At 35.2% G+C, this 24061-nt stretch overlaps 1 pseudogene; it reads right to left on the reverse strand.

Moving 5' to 3' along the window:
- Window positions 1-585: 585 nt before the first annotated feature.
- Window positions 586-23686, reverse strand: LOC105087098 (trifunctional enzyme subunit beta, mitochondrial-like; annotated as a pseudogene).
- Window positions 23687-24061: the final 375 nt, after the last annotated feature.

The following is a 24061-nucleotide window of genomic DNA, read 5'->3' on the forward strand; positions in this document are numbered from 1 at the left end:
TTGTATATAAGTACACATAAGCATATATGTATACACATATATGTACATGATATATGTATAAGCATGTATAATCAAATACATTGTTAGTATCACTTTCAAACAAATATTATCTTATTTTCCTTGTCTCTAAAGAACTTTTCCCCCCAACACTTCTCCACTTTAAGGTTAACCAATGTGGTATTTATGTATCTAAACATTTGCTGTAAGTTTTCAGTGATGTTTAAATTCTGAATTATCTTTCCATAAAGATAGTGGCATATTGGTTTGTATTTTATAGAAACCATTTATCTTTAGGTCACAAATAGGAATGTATATAATTTGCCAGTGTTACAAAGTTGATTCGAACCCTCAGCTAATCTCTTTCTTGAGAAATTGCAACCACTTGTTTAATCTTTAATGAAAATAGAGACTAAAAACAATTGCTTAAACATATCACTGTGTAAGATTCCAGTGACTAAAAAATCCCTGAAAGAGCAGTAAACCGTGATTATTGAAAAGCTCAGAACACTAGCAAGGTAAAGATTTAACAGAAGGCCACAAACTGTGTTTTCCTAAGAGGAGCTAGGAACTATATATGCCGTTTAATAATGTTTGAAATGGCCTTGTCTAGTGTTAGTGTTGCACAGAAACCCCAAGTCACTTCTTCCTGGTCTGTTATTTTGGATAAGCTTCCACTATCATAGCATGGCCCTGCACGCCAGCTGCATAGGCAGCCACTAAGCCATACTGGCCTGCTTCCTTCCATCATCTGTTGGCAGCTATCATGACTAGCCAGCAGCCAGTGGCTCCATACAGGTGTCCCAGGGATAATGATCCACCCCAGTTGTTAAACTTACTCAAAGGATACAATCCAACCTTGTTTTTTTCTATCCATGTAGTTTTGCACAAACCAATCAGAATCCACAGCTTTACTATTAGCCAAAATCTGACCTAAGACAGCTTCATGAAATACAAGAGCTTCAATATCATTCATTGTTAATCCTTCCTTTTCTAGCACTTTTAGAGTAGCATATGTTGGTCTGAGTAGAAGTTGATCTTTTGAATCTGGAGACAGATACACAAAATCCCTCAAATATGACTTTGACTTATATAACCCATGGTCAGAGCTTTTTCCTTTGCTATAATCAGCATTGCAGATGCAACATCAGTCAGAGAAGAAGAATTTGTAGCTGTCACTGTGCTGTAGGGCTTGATGAATGCAGGTTTTAGTTTGACCGTTTGTTCTAGGAAGGACAAATGCCACTATTTGATATTTGTATCTTTTCCTGCTTTGAAGACATACAGCATAAGAAAGGAGTCCTTCATCCTATGCCTTCTTGGCCAGGTTGTGCAAGATCAGTGTACACTCATTGTGTTCCAGTCGAGAAATAGCAAGGCAGAAGCAAGTCAGTCTGCAGAGTGATGCATAGTCTCAGTGGTGGAGAACTTGGCCACTGTAGGGTGCTCAGATGATAGGAAATTCAATCTAAATTTAGAGATTAAAGATAGTCACTGACCTAGAGTCTTAGACTTATTGAGATTAAGGTTGATATTCCTTGAATGATAAATAGGGATGTAGGATGTTTACTCTACACCACCTGCTACGACCACATCTTACTGGCCAGAGGTAATCAAGCCAACACTCGTGGTCCTGGCTTGGTTTGCAGAAATGCAAGCCATGGTGACAATGTGAGCAAGAGTCTTGTCAGAAAGGTCAGCTCATAGGGCAGCCTTTAGCCACATTGCTTGTTTTCGTTTCCTGTACAACTGTGCCCAAAATTATATAATAAGCAACTTCCCTTGGGACATTGGTCTGATGCAGCAAATCCAGAAGTGCTTCTCTAGCTGAATCATGTGGCATCTGGTCTTTATATAAAGTACCTGACAGCAAAAAGGGAATGTGAATACCACCACCACATTCCTTATACAAGGTTTAGCCAAAGTCTTCTTGATTTGGTTTGGGTGGGTAGGGCAGCTGGTAGCTGGTAGGAACAGCTCAGAAGTCTTACAGAAAACCTGAGGGCCCATTTTGACATACTGGCAAGATTTTCAAAGTCAAGATGGAAGTCATCTTGAAATCATCCCACCTTAGCTCACATCTGTTGAGGCTTCTGCTGTGGGCAAGGCTTGGTCCCAAGTGAAAAGGTCAGAGGGACCAAGAGATGTGTCCAGCCTAGAAAGGATCCCTCACACTGGCCCCCTGGGCTCCAAAGGTGTGGCTGGCTTCTCAGCTATCCACCAGCCTTATGATTAGACAACCAGTCATTTGCCCCCTCCTTGATGGGCCTCTTTCCTCCCAGCAGACAAAGAGTTATTTCTGCTCCTTTAGCTACAGGGAGGGGCAGTGTTAAGAGGCCTGCAGCAACTCAGCATGGTGGGTGGAGTGGGGTTAATCAGGAAGTATGTTGGGGGCTTGGCTGGGGCCAGGCTGCAGGAAATAAAGTCCTCTGTTCCCTCAGCCCAACTTGAAGTGGCCTGCTTTCTTCGTCTTCAGCTCAGGATGGTGGCCTCCCTGGCGACAGGCAGCTTCACTTCCTCCAGGATGCTCAGTACTCAGGTGAGCCTGGCTAAGAGTGCTCTAGAGCCCTGGGAAGATCTCCCGAGGATGAGGCAGGAATGGCCTCTGAGCCTCATCTCCCCCGCTGAAGAACTTTTTAAAACATTTCTTGCAAAACAAGTCTCTTGGCAGCAAGTTACCTCAATTTTTATTTATCTGAGAAAGTATATTTCTCCTTTCCTTTTGAAGGAAAATTTCACAGGGTACAGACTTCTAGGTTGGTGCGGGGTTTTTCTCTCAACATTTTAATTATTTCACTCTACTTTCTTCTTGCATGGTTTCTGAGGAGAAGTGGGAGGCAATTTTTATTTTTGTTTCTCTATAAGTAAGATATTTTTTCCTCTCTGGTTTCTTTCAGGACTTTTTTTCTTTCCCTTTAATTTTCTGTAGTTTGAAAAAGACAATGCCTACGTGTAAGGGTTGTTTGTTTGTTTTCCACTTATCCTACTTACTTTCCTCTGAAATTCTTGGATCTATGGTTTGGTGTCAATATTAATTTGGGGAAATTCTCAGTCATAATTGTTTCTTCTGTTCCTTTCTCTCTTTTTGGGCTTTAGTTAACTAATTTCTCCAGAGGGCAGGCCTTCTTAAGAACAGAGTGCTCTGGAGTATTTCAGAATGGTTCATTTTCCCCTACTCCTGCCAGAAGCCCAAGGGGATGTTTCTCTAATATTTACTCTGAGAATTTGGTCAAGTTACCTGAAGTAAACCTTATAATGTTGTGGGGACCCCATGTATGACTGTGTTCCCCTTGAGTTTTAAACTCTCAGACTTCTCCACACTGAGCCTCCAGCAATTCTTCAGGTTTCTTACCCACATCCCTTGCAGTGGTGCTTTCTGCTTGGGATCTCTGCTCGGGCCAGCCAGTACTCCCTGTATTCTCCTGTCTATCTCCAACCTTGGGAGTGGTGGTTTGTTCTGTGTCCTTCCCTCTCTTAGGGATCCACAAAGGGTAGTTAATTTTTCAATCTGTTCAGTTTTTTACTTGTTGTTAGGACAGTGTGGTGACTTTTAAGATCCTTACATCAGACCTAGAAACTGGACCTTAAACATGTCACTTTAATATATAATTGCTTGGCCATGATTTAATGCCTGTCTAATAAGAACTACATTCGTTAGAGATATTGTTTGCTCTGCACCAATATTTCCAAAGCCAGGAGTCTAAAGTCATTCCAGACACTCGGTCCTCCTATTTCCTGTCTCACAAGGGATCAGAAAGCATTTGAAGATATTGGTGCAGGCATACCTTGGAGATACTGTGGGTTTGGTTTCAGATCACAAAAATAAAGGAAATATCTGAATAAAGTGAGTCACATGATTTTTTTTGGTTTTCCAGTGCATATAAAATTTACTTTACATTAATCTGTAGTCTATTAATTGTGCAATTGCCTTATGTCTAAAAAAGTACATATCTTAATTAAAAAATACTTATTTCTAAAAAATCCTAACCATCATCTGACAACAGAGTTGCTATAAACCTTCAATTTGTAAGAAACTTAATATTTACAAAGTACAATAAAGTGAAGGGCAATAAAATGAGGTATGACTGTATTTAGGGATCTTCTTTCTCTGAATCCAGCTGTGAAACAGTGACATTTTACTCTTTTCTCTGTATTATTGTCTTCTTAGAACCTGAGTGTATAGGTATCTCTTGTTTCCAGAAACTGATAAATAGCTATAAATAACTTAACATAGTAGGGGATGTTGTGTAGAGAGTCACAGAGCAGGCAGGTTAAGTTATTCTTATATTATTATTCTTTGCAAGTGATCTCCAGCTCTCAGCTCCTAGCTACTTCTAAAATTACAGATCAAATTAATAATAATCCATTTCACCCCTTCTTTCTTTTTCTTTTTTTTTTTAAATTGAAGTATAGTCAGTTATAGTGTGTCAATTTCTGGTTACAGCACAATGTCCCAGTTACACATATACATACATATATTCATTTTCATATTCTTTTTCATTAAATGTTATTGCCAGGTATTGAACATAGTTCCCTGTGCTATACAGAATAAACTTTTTAAAAAACCTATTTTTATATGTAGTGGCTAACATTTATAAATCTCAGACTCCCAAATTTATCCCTTCCCATCCCTTTCCCTGATAACCGTAAGATTGCTTACTATGTCTGTGAGTCTGTTTCTGTTTTGCAGATGAGTTCATATTGTCTGTTTTTTCTTTTCTTTTCTTTTCTTTTCTTTTCTTTTCTTTTCTTTTCTTTTCTTTTCTTTTCTTTTCTTTTCTTTCTTTCTTTCTTTCTTTCTTTCTTTCTTTCTTTCTTTCTTTCTTTCTTTCTTTCTTTCTTTCTTTCTTTCTTTCCTTCTTCCTTCCTTCCTTCCTTCCTTCCTTCCTTCCTTCCATCTTTCTTTCTTTCTTTTTTGAGATTCTACATATGAGTGATATCATGCGGTATTTTTCTTTCTCTTTCTGGCTTACTTCACTTAGAATGATGATCTCTGGGTCCATCCGTGTTGCTGCAAATGGCATTATTTTCTTCTTTTTTATGGCTGAGTAGTATTCCATTTTATAAATATCCCACAACTTCTTTATCCAGTCATCTGTCAATGGACATTTAGGTTGCTTCCGTTTTTTGGCTATTGTATATAGTGCTGCCATGAACATTGGGGTACATGTATCTTTTCAAATCAGAGTTCCCTATGGATATATACCCAGAAGAAATGGGATTGCTGTATCATACGGTAGTTCTATTTTAAATATTTTGAGGAATTGCCATACTGTTTTCCATAATGGCTGCCCCAAACTACATTCCCACCAGCAGAATAGTAGGGTTCCCTTTTCTCCATACCCTCTCCAGCATTTATCATTCATGGACTTTTGAATGATGGCCATTCTGACTGGTGTAAAATGATACCTCATTGTAGTTTTGATTTGCATTTCTCTGACAGTTAGTGATATTGAGCATTTTTTCATGTGCCTATTGGCCATTTGAATGTCTTCACTGGAGGATTGCTTGTTTAAGTCCTCTGCCGATTTCTGGATTGGGTTGTTTGTTTACTTTTGTTATTAAGTTGTATGAATTATTTATATATTCTGGAAATTAAGCCTTTGTCTGTCACATCATTTGCAAATATTTTCTCCTATTCTGTAGGTTGTTGTTTTGTTTTGCTTATGGTTTCCTTTGCTGTGAAAAAGCTTATAAGTTTAATTAGATGCCATTTGTTTATTTTTGCTTTCCTTTCTATTGCCTAGGTAGACTCTCTTAGGAGAACATTGCTAAGATTATGTCAGAGAATGTTTTGCCTATATTTTCTTCTAGATTTATCATGTCCTGTCTTATATTTAAATCTTTAAGCCATTTTGAGTTTATTTTTGTGTATGGAGTGAGGGAATGTGCTATCTTCATTGATTTACATGCTGCTATCCAGTTTCCCAACACCACTTGCTGAAGAGACTGTTTTTTTTTTTTTCATTGTGTATTCTTATCTTCTTTGTCAAAGGTTAATTGACTAAGTCTGTGGGTTTATTTCTGGGCTCTCTATTCTGTTCCACTGATCTATATGTGTATTTTTATGCCAAGACCACACTCTTTTGATTACTGGAGCTCTGTAGTATTGTCTGAAGTCTGAGAGGGTTATTCCTCCAGCTTTGTTCTTTTTTTTTCAATATTGCTTTGGAAATTCTGGGTCTTTTGTGATTCCATATAAATTTTAGGATTGTTTGTTCTAGTTCTGGGTAATTTGATAGGAATCACATTTAATCTGTAGATTGCCTTGGGCAGTATGGCCATTTTAATGATATTGATTCTTCCAATCCAAGAGTGTGGGGTATCTTTCCATTTCTTTAAGTAATGCTATATATAGAAAACCCTAAAAGCTCCATGCGAAAACTATTAGAGCTGATAAAATAATTTGGCAAGGTAGCAGGATACAAGATTAACATACAGAAATCAGTTGCATTTCTTTACACTAACAATGAATTAACAGGAAAAGAAAATAAAGAAACAATTCCTTTTAAAATTGCATCCAAAACAATAAAATACTTAGGAATAAATCTGATCAAAGAGGTGAAAGACTTATACATGGAAAACTACAAAACGTTAATTAAGGAAATTAAACACCCCTTCCTTCCTTATCTTTCCTAATAGCAGAGAAATATATTTTTTAAATCTTAAAAGGTTGAATTCCTCTCAACTGAGGGCAAGATGAAGAAGAGAAGAGAGAAATTCTGATTATAGTCATGAAGTTAAAGCTAATGATTCTGTGATTTCACAAAGGTTAATACCTACATTGTCTATGTAACGATGCCTAAGAACACTGTCACCAGGCTGACTCTATCCTGACCCACTACCCACTTGTCCCAAAATGTACTAAAAACTGGTTAGTATTAGGTACTAATTACTGGAGAAACATTTTTGGTTAAATAATAGATAAATGATTTAGTCTTTCTACTTATAAAAATGTCGTTAGTGGTGAGTAGATGTAATGTCACTGTATATCATGAGAAAAATCATTTAATTTATGTTATAGAATACATTTCTTCTTTGCTTTATGAAAGTTTAATTTTAACACAACTTTATTTGCATATTTTTATCTCTTTTTCTTCCAGATTAAACATTAGTGTTCTGCCTTATTGATTTGCAAAAAGTAGTGCTAGCCCACTGCTCTGCACAATCACCAGTGTCCTATATCCAATATTTTACTGGACTTCAGGGACCATTTCATGCATTTATCACCCTGTGCTGCTATTCAGCAAAATGCCATGACAACATTTGTATAACATACAGAGACCTAAAGAACCCTATGAGGTGTTTTTCACTCTGATTGATTTTGGGTATATAACTGCTCTCAAATGGATAAAAAACAAGAAAGTAATTTTGCTTTACCAAACAGTGCTCAATGAAAGTGATCATTGTATTTCCTTATAGGAAAAGAAAGGAGGTCCAGGGGATTTTTCAGTGATGCCTATTCACTTAATCCCTTACCAAATAAGCTTGTAAAACTCAAAGAACTGATTCTTCCCTCTCCCAGTAGACATATTTTATTTAAACACATCAATAAGCCACTCACCCAGAAAAAAAGTGGACTTAAATATAAAAATATATATATATAAATATGTTTGTCTATATGCATATGATCATTATTTAAAAAAACAGAAATATATTGTATATTTAAGTTGTACATTATAATTTTTATTTAATTATTATAAACATTTTCATATTTCTCATTAAAATTTCCTGCTATAATACAGCTTTTACTATAGGGTAGTATTAAAATTTATAAAACAAGTCTATTGTTGAACATTTATGATATTTCTAAACTCTCATAATCACAGCAAAGTTTCAGTGAATATTCTTTCATATAGGGAGGGGCATATGGCTCAGTGGTAAAGTGTGTGCTTAGCATGCATAAGGTCTTGGGTTCAATCCATAGTACCTCCATTAAAAAAAATACACAAGTAAATAAATAAATCTAATTACCCTTCCCCCCCCCCAAAAAAAAAGAAAAAAGAAAGGAAAAATATGGTAATGAGAGTTTGAGGCTGGGGAGAGTAGCTCAGTGGCAGAGCACATGCTTAGCATGCATGAGGTTCTACGTTCAGTTCCCAGTACCTCCATTAACAACAACAACAACAAAAAGTATTACTAATTCCTTAGGATAGTGGTAAAGAAGAGAGATTTCTATGAATGAGCCATTTTATGCTTTTTGGCACAATCACCATTCTTGGTATTAATATTATGTGTGACAAATAATTATCTTTTCAAAGGAGAAATGTGACATTTTTGATGTTTGAATTACTTTTATTAATTGCAAAGTAAAACAAGCTTAGCATGGTTGTCATATACTTTTATAAATTTAAATTTTGTATACTCAGTATTTTTTTCCAGTTTCAACTGGAAAACTAATTGTTTTTTTTATAACTTTAAAATTCTTCTTTTAGTCTGCCAGATATGGGGCAAATAGTTTCCCTCATATTCTTTTTGCTTTTTATGTTTATGTTACTTTTTAATTCACGTTAAAAACTTCACATATTGATTTCTATGAACTATTTTTGATAGTATATTTTTATTTATATACAACTTTGAAAGCCCTTTTCTGTCCCAAGACCAGATGCATGCCTATATAATTTATATTTTCTGTTGTTTAATGAGCTTGGACATGAGGACTAAGACTTTCCTTTTACTAAGGGAAGGGGTAGGGATTGGGGAGAAGAGAAGAGGATACACTAGGTGCCTACGTTTGTACTCTTGAGTTGGCCCTACAAATGCAATTATTGGTGGGCTTAATCTCCCTGACTAAGTCTATGAATGTATTGAAAGACAAAAAAGAACTTAATTATTTTTATATCCCAAAACTTAGCATGTTTTTGTTTAATTATTTAGAAAACTTTTTCCAACCTGAACCAGCAAACTTCTGGTTCTCGGACAAGATCTGTTTAAACTTTTTGTGTTGGGTCTGCACTGTATTTAAATTTTATTTTGAATAAATATTTAATATTTGGGAAATAATCTGGCTTTTCAGAAAAAAAAAATCTGAAAAACACTAGTCCCAGCCATGTTCCCAAATGGTATCAGAAAAGACCAATTTCTTCTTCACCCCCAACATATCTCCTGTTGTTTGTCCAGTTTGTCATGGTCCAGAGATTCCCACGTTTTTTCTTACACCAGTTTCAGTGCTATGAGTCACTTGCCTGAATCGTTTGACATTTGGATATATCACATCTGTGATACACATGTATGACATAAATGAGAAATTAAAATATAGAGGATAGTATTATAACAGTATTAAAATTCTGTATTAATTTAACTTAAATTCATAGGCCAGTATTAGAATTCTGATGATCTTGGAGTTGTTGTTAAAGCAGAACTCTCCTGTGAAAAGAAATTGATTTTTACAAATGAATTTACACTAACCCTGTATCCATGAAGTTTAACTCTTAAATGTTGTAGCAGTTTAACCATAGTCTCATTAATCTTAACTCCTGAATGCTAAATGTCCCTATTTGAGATTCCTAATCAGATAATTTTTGAAAGAGAAACTTGAAAATATCTTCTTTGTATCTGAAATCAACTCTCTGTAATTTGAATTTCCTAGTTCTCTAAAGGGCTGTTAGAACTTTATGCCTCAAAACAGAAGGATGTCATGAATACATTTTTCATTTTGAAAATATCACTTTACCCCATTGGACTAAAAAATTTTATCGTTAATGTTTTTGTTTTCAGCACCTGATGCTAGATAATTTACAATAAAACCAAATACTAGATACTTTATAATGTATAGATTGATATTTCAGATTTCAGTTATCATGGTCACTTTATTACATATCATGGTCACTTTATTACATATACATATCCTTTATTACAAATGAAGTAGTCTTCCTTTATCTCACATCTTTTATTTGGATAAATATTTTTCTAGTAGTGCAGTAAAATATATAATAGCTTATCAATGATGCTATTTGTATTATAGTTGTGACTACCAGATAAGATAGGAAGAAATGCATAGGGGATATATTTCAAAATAAATAATAAAGTCATTTTTCTGTGTGTGACAAGAAGATAAAATCAAAGAGGATGCCTAATTTTTACAGCTGGAATTATAAGCACTTGTCTGCCATGAACTTCTCCAAATTCCCTTCCCAATACCATCAAATAAATCTTTCAAATATATTACTGATTTCAGAAAGAAAACATTATATTCTAGTTGAATTGCAATCAGAATATAGGCTAAATAGAATTAAGGGTCTATATCTAAACATAAACTTTATGCAAATATTTTGTAAAACCTTAGCTATGCATTCTAAATGGTTGGATTCCAAAATATTAGATTTGAAAGCTATTCATAGGTTATATTTGGTAATATTTCATGCAACTCTCTTCTGTACTCCAGGTTGAAAATTTATTTAATATGGAGAATCCTAAAAATCTTAAGCTGCTGCCCCATTATGTATTTCCCTTGTCTGTCCAACTCTAGTATTATCCTCCTGCCTGGACAGCTATAGAATAGAGCTGTGCTCACAGCACATTTTCTTGGTTGGGAGCTTCATGCTGCATTGAAGCCACAGTCTGTCAGTGAGTCTTCCAAAAACATGGGGATGTTATTGATCTGGTTTTCCTTCATGTTATCTTTCAATGCTTGATTTGAGTTGACTTTCAGTGAATCAGTGAAAAGCTTACTGCTGAGGCATGAGAATTCAGTGACAGCTTTCAGTGCTGCACCTCTTATGAAGAGATTTGGCTGCATGTAAGATACAGTTTAGTTGTCAGTCCTTAGCACGCAACTGACACCTTAAAATGATCCATAATCTGTTACAGGATTATTTGTGTGAGAGCTCCTACATGGACTGTACAGCCTGCTTGGATGTCAGTGTCAATGCTGTACTCTGTACATAGGCATCTAACAGTAGTGGTCTTGCAATTTAAGGGACAAAGCCTAAAAAAGTGACATTTTCAGAGAGCAAAACTATTATTAAAAATTAGGCTAAAAGAAATGGCATAACCATCTGCAGAGGTACCTTTTCCAGAGAGATGATATATAAATATGTTGCTTAGAAGACTTGGTGAAATCCTTAATATAATCAATTGTAAATCAAATTTGGAATATAGAGGAAGATGCAATCTAATTATAGTTTGTGAGTTTGAATAAAGATGTATGAATATGGTGCTATAAATGGATAGTAAGATAAATGACACATTTTTATGTTCCTTCCTAGGAATAACTCAGGGGGATGTAAAATATCTTCAGAGATTCCAATGGCTAGCTATTTAAACCTAGCATAATAATATTCTGAATTAGTTCATGTAGTGGAAAAATAGGAATTAATGTCCAACTTAGGAAATATTGGGCGTGTACTACAGGCACAGTCTTTGACATTATTTTATCATGGGAGTAACTAAGGCTGCTACTAAATCTGCTAGATGGCTGAGGCTTCAGAAAAATAATTTTTGGAAGGCCCTGTCTATATAAACAATACATTTAAAAACTCACAAAATTCATAAGACCATGTGTACTACAATGATCTGTCAATGAAGACTTAGAGAACAATGGGTAGGGAAGAGGTTCTTATGTATTTTTTATCACCCAACCAGTATACATGAAGAGTCTTCTTAATGCCCATGTGCCATTTTTCTCTATTGTCAATTGTGCCGTAATTCGTTAATTTCATATCCCTCACTAAGACATAAAGTCAAGATGGTATTACCACTCATGATACCATGGCTCTTCATTACCTACTTGTATTTAAACAATATAGATTTGCTTGCCTCTGAAGGTCCTTAATACTATGTATTTAATATTACTTATTATTCATTTGTATCCTTCTGAAAGATAGGGTCAAGTCCTAACCTCTGGTACTCTTAACCCATCGTGAATATGATATTATTTGGAAATAGGGTCTTTACAGATATAATCAAGTTAAAATGAGGCCATACTGGATTAAAGTGAGCCCTAATCTAATGAATTGTAAATCAGTGACTTCCTTATAAGAAGAGGAAAATTTGGTCACAGACACAGAAGACACAAGGGAGATGATATGAGGATGGAGGTTGTGATTGGAGTGATGTGTCAACAAACTAAGGAATGATAAGGATTCCCAGCAACCTCCAGAATCTAGGAGAAAGGCATGGAACCTGTTTCTTCCTCGAGCCTTTAGAAGGAGTCAACCACGTTGACACCTTAATGTTGAACTTCTGGCCTCCAGAAGTGTGAAAGAATAAATTCATATTGTTTTAAGCCACTCAGTTTATGGTAATTTGTTATGGCAGCCCTAGGAAGCTAATGCACTGGTGATACTGCACCATCTAATATGTCACGCATGAAATACTGGCTTTCAGTGACTCTCTCAAAGATTGCAACTTCAATTCATTGATGACGACTACAAATATAAGTCTTACCCAGAGTGTGCAGGAAATTGTGAATGCTAACTCATTTTTGGTCATGTTAAATTTACCATTTAGAATTTTATAGCATAAATGTAAAAAAGTCCATCTTCCAACCATGTATTCTCTTGAACTCTTTAGGTCACAATCATTACATTCTTACAATGATCTTTTTCAATATTGACTGCACCTCTGCCTTGCTTTAGTGAGGAAGATAGGCAAAAGACTTGTGGGTGGAATATGAAGAGAAGTCCAAATTACAAAAGGAACATCAGTCTCTCTTGGGCATGGCTCAAGACTAACCCAGGAGAGCACAGCATCATGACCTTGATTGAAGGCAATTAAGGACATCAGTTGGAAGGACACTTTGGCATTTCAGAGCAATAATATCAAATCCCTTGCAGGAGATACACATAAGTCACCTACGGGAGACTGAGAAATATGTTGCACAGAATCTGCTACATACAAGAGATATGTGGTGAATACTCTGAGTGCCAACAATAGAAGCTGCAGAGGATAAAAGATGTGTTTATCCACAGGTGCTGTAAACTGAAGGTGGCCCATATCTTTGGCCAACAGATGGGGCAGAGACTTAGGCCTTCAAGGTGTAAGGAAGATACTGACAGAACTATGTAGTAAATTATATGCTTGTTACAAATATTACCTAGCATCCATATGCTGTCTTCATCATCCTAAAAGATAACTTGCAGCTCGAATACCTAAGGGGAGGTTGTAGTCTCAGCTCTAGGGTTGCAATTTTTTGGTCTAAGGATAAACCAACCCCAAGAAATTAGGTCTGTCATGCAATACAATATAATTCTAGCTAATTGTGTAAAAGTACCCTTTTGCCAAATGTAAACAAGGCCCTGGTTATTTCTGGTAACCATCCTGGAAACTTGAAGAAAAACTACTTCATGAAAAGTTGACAATTTGAGAAGCAGAAAAGAAAGATACAAAGAATTTGGCTTTTAAATGATGAAATTGGGCTTATGAATGAATCTATATGAAGCCAGCACTAGCTCTGGACTTCTATCTTCTTATTTATTCTGAGTTGGGTTTGGAGTGGTGTTGGAGAATGGTACTAGAGGAGGAAACCAGTTAAAATTGCTGTTGTTTGGATTAACAGTTTGGACTACATGGTGCAAACTATTGTATTAAAGAACTTAAGCCGGTTAAGTTATAAAAACTTCATACGTTAGAATGATCCATAATCTGTTACAGAATTACTCACCTGAGAGCTCCTACAGGGACTGTACAACCTGTTGGGGTCTCAGTGTCAACAATGTCCTTTGTATATAGGTATCTAACTATAAGCAGTCTTGTGATTTAGGGGACAAGCTCTAGAAAGTGGCATATTCAGAAAGAAAAACTATTATAAAAATTGGCATAATCACCTACCAACAAAAACAACAGTACCTGCATTTATTTTTTCAGTCACTGGGTTAGACACTTCAGTCATTTTGTCTTAATTCTTGCTTTCTCAGCAGGCATTATTATTTCCATTTTACAGATGAGGGATCTGAGATTCACTGAGTTTAAGCAAGTTGCAAAACCATGTATCTAAGAACTGAAAGCACTCAAATTTAATCCCAAATCTCTTTGTTGTAATGACCATGGTCTTTCCATCACGGACTACTTTGAAGAAAGACATACAGAAGACCCAAAGATTGGCTTTGCAAATATGGTTAGTCGTATTAAGTTAATGTTTTGTGTTTTCATTGTCATATTTTTTTTATCACCAGTGTCGTAATCTGCAGCACGCACATATACTGAGCACAAGTTGAGAGGAAGGGCATAAACTTAATTATTTATCTATTTGTTCTCTGATGTTTCTACTCTGAAATAAGTTTTATTGAGTAGCAAAAGAGCTAATACAGGCATCTAGTGCCTTCAAAGTCAAACTGAAAGTTCCAGTACCATTTATTAAAATACAGATTTCCAGAATTACATAGAAATTAAAGGCTGAAGTAATTGAGCCCCAGATTATCTAACATTTTTTCCTTGAATTTATAAAATTTATCAGTGTTTTAGAGAGTTTTAGTAAAATGCTCTTTGTGTGTGTGTGTGTGAGGGTGTGTGTGTGTGTGAGACAGAGAGGCAGAGAGAGGCATAAAGAGGCAGAGAGAGAGTGACCTAACCAAATAGTTATCTTATGCAGTGGAGAGCAGCTATTACACTGGCTATGCTATACTGGCTTCTTGATATTCTTGCAGTGGTTGCTGAACTACCCATATCTTCCCAGCCCTGGGGTTACTGACACTACTCTTTTCACTTTAACAGATGGCACAGTCTTCTATGTCCTGGGACATGAGGCTCAAGGATTAGAGATGTGACTGTGACTCTAAGGCCTTAAACCACTCCCTGCACTCCTAGTTCCTCCAGATTCAGAAAGAGTTGTTTGCTCTCTTTTCTGAGACCTATCTTCATATGGTGTATATATTTCTGTAGAAATACAGTCTCTCCAATGAGTACCCTGTTTTCTGCTTTTATCTAGAGCAAGGGCTTGCAAACTTTTTTTGTAAAAAGCCAGATGTTAAATATTAGGCTTTATAGGCCATATGTTCTCCATCACAACTATTCAAATCTGTCATTGTAGTGTGAAAGCAGCCATAGGTAATATGAATGGATGTAGCTGGGTGCTAATAAAACTTTATTTACACAAACAGGTGGTTGATGAAGTTGACCCATGGCTTGTAGTTTGCTAATGCTAATGCCTGGTTAGAGCATCACTATGTTACTTGTCTTCTTTTACTACAAATGTATTCAGTTTTGAACTATCTTGAGATACCATTTCAGTATAAAAAATCAGGAAATCAAATTATCCTGAAATAAAATATTTAGGAAATTTTTTTCTGAAATATGTATGTTCTCTTTACTAATTTTTCAAACTGAATTTCAAACCCTTACTATCTATCTTCAACATATTGCTTCTACCCCTTCTCTGTACAGACACAGACACACAGTCACACTGTGCACATGCTCCTCAATTTAATATTGATTGCCTTCTCGGCAAGCCTAGTGCACCACCACTCCACAATAACATAATGTTGGTTTTATTTTTCTGTGTGCTTTTTTCCTATAGTTTCTACTCCCTGAAATGCCCACTCAGACTTTACCTACCCAAAAGTTGCTCATATTTCAAAATTTATTGTGCAGAGCTAGAATGAACATGGATATTTATTGTTTGTGTGAGTACTCTAACCCCTGATGATATTTATCTTAACTAATATGGCATTTATTGACTGTGACAAATTACTCCCTGTGTGTGGGGGTGTGTGTAGGTATGTGTGGTGTGACTGTGCATAGGTGTGTTTTACTGCTGCTCTATCATCTAGAGATTTAAGAGTGAGTAATTCCTGCCAATGTGGAGTTCACATTCTAGTAGATGAGACAGTCATTTGAGTCATTTTTTGTTTCCATATGATCTTTTGCTTTTATTAAGCAATATTGTGTGGTATATCATTCCTTCTCATTAAGATTATAATATACATGAAGACAGAAAATTGTTCTAAGTTTTGTATATATGTATCTCACACAATAACTAGTGGATAAATGTTTTTATTGCTGAAGTTCAAAAATAACATACCGAATTAAATTAAAAAGTGAAGTTTCTGTTTTAAATTACCTTTATTTTAAAATTTTAGATATTATAATTTGCCACATTTGTCATATTTTTTATTTGTAAGAGCACCGTGGGTCTTATACTGTTGGTTACGTCTTAGGTTTCTCCAAAAGTTAGAGTTTCAGTGAAGAGTAAACCATATTTTGACCCTGCGTAAAGAAGCAGTGATACAGGTTGAGTGAAGAGGCAGGAAGCGTAGGAGAGAAAAGACATTTGGGCTGATTGTCAAGAGACTACAGCTCTCTCTTTTAACTTTTTTATTATCTGATAGGAAAAAAAAGCCTTTCCTGATAAACTATTGTTAATTCAAGGGAAAAAAAAGAAGAAAGAGAAAGGTAGAGAGGATGGTAAGAGGAAAGCATTTTTCTTGATTTCTTGCCTCCACGCATGCGGCAGAAATATTCAAGGAAAAAATATGCAACCATAGGCCCAATGTGGGTCACTTACAAAAGGATTCAGTACCATCTCTTTAAACCTCAACTATTTAATTGATAAATTAAATTTTTAATTTCTAAATCAAGTGACAAAATGTATCAGAATTGTACATAGGCAGAAAGGGCACAATTCTAAGTCACCTGAATTGAATATTTTTACAAAGGATATTTCTCACCCTCTCTTATGATTACTTTCACATCAAGTATACTTGCCTGACTTTCTTTCAACATAAGGATGATGGCAGAGGCCTGATATTTAATTAAGACCTATCTCTTATTAACTAATGGTTGAATTTGACACCTCGTTGCTATATTCTAACAGGGTTGAGCTTTTGTAAGGGTTTTGGCTGAGATCCAGTCATCACAGCTGTTCTTGTATGATCACTGCTTCGAGAAAACTAATTTTCCTACTTCTAAAGACCCTATTTTCAAATGTAATTTTGCCATGAGAACTTCTTTTATCCTTTTTTACACATAAATCACTTCCAATTGGAGAAATCCTTAACATTGGCTACTAACTGCTGTTCACAACTATTACTCATCTGTGATATCATTGTAAAGTAAACCACCAGAAACTATCCAACCAAGGGTCACAGGGAGGGTGTATTTTATTGTTAGAAGGTTTAGGTAGAAGAGCTTCTAGTCAAAAGAAACAACATATATCATGAGAATATCATAAAAATTATTAATGCATGCATTATATTAATTAATATAATTAATTAATTAATGCATTATAAATGCATGCCTTTATAGCATTTTATTCTTTTTATTCTTATAGACAAGATTTAGGCTTTACATTAGAATAGGAAAGCAAGCCTGAATCCCTGAATGCACGTTTTCTTTTTCAAATGAATAGTCAGCATTTCTTTCTATGTTAAAAAGGAAGTGTTCCTTCTTCTCCATAGTGTCCTTCAACTGACTTTATTTTCTAATTCCAGATACTGGGAATATTCACAAATACCACATATAGAATGAATTCTAATGTCCTGGAGTGCAAGCATGAATAAAATGGGTTTTCTTTAGGAGCTGCACTTAGACATTAGAATAAATCTGGGCTGTAAGTTTGACACTGTACAACTGGCTTAAATGTAGCTTTTCATTGGGATAAATGTGGTTTTGCAACAGATTAAATATACTTATGTAATTATTGTGGTTGGCACTTATGGGATTGTGATTGTGTAAACTCTAAATTCCAGGGAAAATCTGGGCTTTGAAATATACATGGTTAAATTTGTATTCTGACCCTGCTAAATTCACCTGTGTATGACATGCCAAAGTGCTCATAATGTCTACTAGCACTAAAATTTCTCATTTGATCCCTTATATGTCTCATTTTGCCTTGGACTACAGTAATTTTGAGTCTTGATCAACTGTTTCCTCTTCTGCTTAGGCAGTCCTATTTAGCATATCAGTTCGCAGTCTTTCAACTTTCCACTTGGTCCCCTCAAATTTGAATGATGTCTAATTTTACCAGTCCTGGGTATCCACTGGCTGTTAAACTGAGAGCAAATACCACTTGACATAGAACCACCATCATCAGCTATCATCAGCTATCACAGCACTCTATGTCACAGCCCAACATGTGTGGTTTTGAGATATAATGTTGTTAATCATACAGAGACCTAAGATTAATACATAATTAACAGTCATCTTGGAAGGTGCATACTTTTTTAAAGTGTGCTTTAAATGGCAATATCAGTCTACCTTGGCTTGGCTGTAATCTTTTGCGTCTCTGCTGATTCAATTTATATATTTAGTTAAACAAATATGTATCCCAACTTGATCCCTTTTATAGTCAGATATCTTTAAACAACGGTATATCTAGGCATGTTAAAAATTTCTTTGTTCCTGTATTGATTATATAAAAGTCTAAACATTAAAGATTTTCAACAGGGCTCATAGGTGTGAGGCCCCACGCACTTACACGGGGCCCAACACTCAGATGTGCCTGCACTTGGTATAATGCTTGCTGTCTTTGTCTTGAAATTCTTAAGAATTTTCTTGAGCAATTTTATTTTTTACTGAGCTTGACAAATTGTGTAGCCAACTTGCTTTTGAAATTTGGCAAAGGCAGTAATTAATCTGGTCATAGGTGATTTCGGATATTAATTAAGGAGATATAGGAAAAGCTTTAATTCAATAAATATTTATTAAGTGTACACTATTTGGCAGGCCCTGTTGTTCTAGGTACTGGGGATATGTTGGTGTAGCAAACAGACAAAATCCTTGCATTTATGGAGCTTATGTGCTAGGGAGGAGAAACAAATAATAAATAGAGATTCTACATAATATGCCAGATGATAAGGATTGTGGAGGAAAACAAAATATTATAAGAGGAATAAATATAAAGACAGACAGACAGACATTACCCACCAGGACAGAGATGGGGTAGAATTTAGCATCAGTCTTTCTTTTTCTGCTAAAATCATCTCTGCCTTAGGATAAACTTTCCTCCCCAAACCTTTAAGATGAAAAGAAGTCATCAGTCTGTCATTTAGATGAGAAAATAGACTTGGAAAGTTTTTATGAGAAGTTATTGAAATCAAATTTGCAGTTGATTAAAATCTGTCTCTGACTCTGAACAAATTCTTTATTGTGGGAAATGGTGGAGTTAGAGGTCTCTATGACCAATACTTTGCATTAAATTCTGCCAACTAAATTTTTTCTGTACTCAGGAAAGCAAACCAGTGATGTGATGGGTCTTTGTATTTGTAATAGGAACATAACACCTTTGCAATTATACTTGAAGATTTATAATAAGAATATGTGAGGGTTATATATCCAAGATGATCAATTTTTCAAGCCATTTGTCATTTAAAAAATAATGAATACCAGAAAATTAATTTTATGGTATTATATGTTTTACCTTGGAGGACATTTGGTCCTGTCCAAAACACCCATTGAGACATTTGGTCCATTTGATAATACAAACATTTAACTTCATTAAAATTTTATTTACATTATTTTTATTGCAGTTCATGATGAATTCTGGATTTCACATTTATTCTTGTTCTTCCTCATCATGAAGTTCACCAGAATTACTCTTAAGTCAATAAGCAATTGCTCTCAGGTATATATCGATCTGATTATTGACTTTGTATTTGTTATATGTTAACAATCTCTATAATATGAATTTTATTTTATTTGTATCATCATGAGGTTAGTGGCCTTTTTGAGTGTGACCACCAAGAATCTTATTCATGGCTTTGCTGTTCATCTTTTAACATTTTAATAAATCTCCAAATTTAAGTATTAAGCACTACCATCAGCTTTTGAGATTTGCTATGCCAGCCTTCTGCGGCATTGTTCATCCTGTGTTTGATGTTCAGTTCTGATGTATAAACAGTCCAAGTTTCTGGTGGAAATCTTGGAGCTTCTGGTCTTCTTCTGCCTCTGCCACGCCTTCTGGGGACATACACTCTCACTGTAATCCATTAGGTCATCTAATTTTTTTTTTTTGCGTTCTCCACAATGTACACCAAAATTTCATTTATATCTTCCAAAGGCAGGCATGAAAATCCAAACAACATGGAGTTACTTTTCATTGTCATATACTCTCATGTTAGACCCCACGAAGATATTTTTTTGCCACGGTGATTTTGAAAAGTGCAACAGGCTTTCTTTTACTTGTCCATTTGGTAGGAGTAGTTGAATCACGCACAACATAATCTTGAATTTTTCCCATGCAAATGCAAATACTTTCTCATATATATCTGTGTCTTCTCACCTTTTCATTATTAGTGCATAATCACTAGTGTAATATACCCCAGTACTACACTGTGCACAGTTAATAACTGAGTGGATGATTTGAAATAACTGGTGCCATCTTGTACCACTGAGTGATGTGGTACTGACACTTATATTGAAAACTGTCATAAGCTGTGTAAATAAGAATTCTTTCGTCATCTTGAGCACTGGAGTCATACATAAGAAATAGTTCTCCACATCTGATCACTGTATACGCCTCAGGAATTTCAACCTCATGCAATGAAGTAGAGTTTGGAGGTTGATGTGTATTTTCAATTCTATTCAGGTCCCTCTTTAATGACCTCTTCATTATGAATATCATGAAAATCACAGAGAGTTCTCTAAAGTGCCTGTGGTGGCACTGCATTTGGTTTTTCTTCTGTGTGTTATTTTAACCTATTTGGGGTTTTCCTTACTTCCTCTTTAACACCAGCATTATGCTGATGTTTTCCTGTCCCGTCTTGAATAGTTGGAAAGTTATCCAAATCCTGACTAGTTACATATCTGACATTGCAGGATCTCCACTCGTAGTGCTGGTACCTTTTAATCCTATTTTTGTTAAAGGAATGAAATGTTAAGAAAAACCATAATAACATTGCACTTTTTTTTTTTAAACTTTTTGTGAGTATACTGTTTCTGCCATATTCAACCAATAATTTTCAAATGAAGATGTCATATTGCCAAGCAACAAAATAAGGGTTATTTTTTTTTCTTTTGTAGCCATCTGACCAATGGTCACTGATTTGCTGGTAGAGGAAATCTTATTAATATCCTATGGATTCAACGCCCTGTTTAGCCACTCTGGATCAACCAGTAGTTAGACACCAGCTGAGGCCCTCCTGGTCCATACTGATTGGCAGGTAAGTGCGCGCATCACACTCATTAAAACCTCTCTATGCTTCTTGAGATTTACTTCAGTTGTACCTCTATAGGAAATCAATTCAAGGAAAACATTGCCCATTAACCCTGGGCAGTAGGATAGTTGGTGGGGGGTTAATCAGATGCTGGTATACTCCTCATGGTGAACATTACACTGACAAGTGAGATACTTTGTAAAGTGTTTATATCAACACATTCACCACCTGTTTTACACAGTAGTCTGCACAGTAGTCTGACCAAGTTCTTCCTTTCAAAGTCTGCCCTTATTGAATGACCTAGCCACATTCAACCAAGTGTTCAGTGACATATTAATGCACCATGTATAATAAGATTCTATCCTTGATTTGTTATTTTCTATGCATTTCACTAACTGTAGGACTCTTCCTCAGTAATCATAGTTAATGTAACTTCTGCTTTTCTGCAAGATTCAAACCCCAACCCATCTCCCTAACTCCTTGTCCCATTATTAGCTAGGCTGCCAAGGTGAGAAGGGTTTTTATTGGCAATACAACCATAACATAGTTATAAGATCAATAAAATATGGTAATATTTTTATGTATTAATCTCATAAACCAAAAGTATAAATAAACATATGGACTATTTGAACCCAGGGACATTTTCTAAACAGAGATGTTTTTGACAGGACCAATATCAAGGACCATTTGTCATGGATAAATTATGCTCATGGATATTTTTGAAATGACCAAATTTCAAGGATCTTTTGGCGTGGACCAAATGTTTCCATGGGTGTTTAGAATAGGACCATATGTCTGCTAGTCCATATTCTATGGTTCAAATGCTATATCTTATAGTAGTATGTTATTTTTACTTAGACAGATGTGATATGTGTGTGCTAATTTAATGTACAAGTTATAAAAATTAGGCCATATGGAAAAACACAATTGTCAGGTACAGCACTCTATCTGTGATGCCTTCTAATTACCACAGCATCTTTACCATAAGAACTAAAACAAATGGAATTTCACATGTTCTCACAATTCATGCAAATAATATATCACCACCATGTTTTAAGATTTCATCATATAGACCCAGGAAACCGAATTAACTTTCATAAGTTTATGTAGTAAGTAAATAGGTCAGCTGATGAATGTGTGGCTCTTCAAAAGATTGAGTGACTTTATTTACATCAAAAATGTATATGTACACAACCTTAGCACTTTTAAAGTTTACAGACAGAATTAAATTTAATGGAAGTGTATATCACCAATCTCTGGCTGAATTGTGTAAAGTTAAAAATCTATTCATACCAGCAGCAGTGCCATCAAAAATAGTCATCATTACTTAAATTGTGACAGTCTTTGTCAAATACTATTGCTTTTGGCTGGACATTCTGCTGCTACTACAGTATATTAAACAGATACAGCCACCCCACCCCCGCCTTACTACCACAGCTTTTTTTTTTTTTTTTTTTGTAATGTGGCTGATATGCACTCATCTCTGCATTTGATTTTCTATATTTTTCCTACATTATATTCCATTTCTTTTTTTTTTGCCTTCTGTTAAAAAAAAAGTAATTTTTATTTTTGAACCTCTACTATGTAAATTTTTAACATGTTTTCAATAGGATTTGAAGCAAAGTACATCAATTTGCATTTTTTATTTATTCCAGATAAGTTATACTCCTATTAGCCAAGTAGTTTCCAATATGTGCTTTTCCTATCATCTGTTCCAATAACTGGGGGGGGGGGGGGGAATGTTTAATGGCTAATGATATACATGTGTTAGTATGTCTTTAAGATACTCTGTCACTTTGATGGGCTCAGTGCTTCTGACATAATCATCTAGCTGTTGAAATTTAATTTTAAAATTTGAGGGATAGTGGCAAAATCTGCAAAAGCTGTGAGAAATATTTTGAGGTTGAATTGAATTGCATACACTATTCCGAATTACCTTGATGTCTACTTTAAAAAAAAATTCCCTTTGATTCCAGTTGTAAAATCTAGTAAACTAAAATTGAGACTATTTTCTTGGAAAGGTAATGGTGTTAATGCATTTATAGGTCATATGTCTTGTTCAGAGTGCTTGAGTAACTTCTGTAGGTTTGTAGCACTTCATGTGGAAGGACTCAGAACATACTGCATATGTTGTTTACATTGCAGCCTTCAAGCACTTTGACCACCTAAAGTAATAAAAATGTTGGATAATTTATTATTGCCATTAAGAATGTAGAATACTTTTTGGTTAAAAATAAGAGCATCTAGTTAAAAAGTGAATATTCCAAAATAAATCCAAAAAAATAAAGTTTCAAATTCACATTGTTAATAACATCAATTTAAAGCTAGAAATATGAAAGTCAAAATAATGTTTACATTTTTTCTTTGTTTTTAGTCTACACATCTTAAAATTTAAAACTACATTGGCAGACAAAAATCCAACAAGGTTGGTGAAAATGATAAAATATCTGCAACGTATATAAAATCATTGAGATTATAACTTTTCCTGTCTAGGTATTCCATGACTTAGGAATAAATAACCTACCTACTTTGCTTATATTTGAACGTACAGTGAGGAAGAGTGGTCTAAGGTGGTAATTCCTGAGGGTAACTCACCTTCCCCATAGCTCTCGTTGGGGAAGTATCCCTCCTACAGTGAGGAGAACCAGGGCTGCTCTCATGGACCTTAAATTCCAAAAGTATGATTGTTGCTTTTCATCAAAACATGGAGACTTTTCAGATTGTGGTAAGTTGTGTACCTATTATTTCTCAGACTGCTTTAGTATCCTATAAAGGCACACTGAAAAATCAGTCTGCCTCAAAACAAGCAAACAAATCACAATGACAATAACTTCTGGGGTCAGAATATCTATAACAGAGTCACTGATAGTTACTAAGTGTTTCTATACAGTCCATACCAAGTGCCAACTCAATACCAAGTCCTGTCTTGGGGTTGGGGGATAATAGTAACACACGGGACATGACTTTCTGCATCTCCACTGTAGTCATCACGCAGGGTGGAGATAAATATTTCTGGCAGAAAGAAAGAGCACATT

This window comes from Camelus dromedarius, chromosome 1 (assembly GCF_036321535.1).
Source record: "Camelus dromedarius isolate mCamDro1 chromosome 1, mCamDro1.pat, whole genome shotgun sequence".
Classification (NCBI taxonomy): domain Eukaryota; kingdom Metazoa; phylum Chordata; class Mammalia; order Artiodactyla; family Camelidae; genus Camelus; species Camelus dromedarius.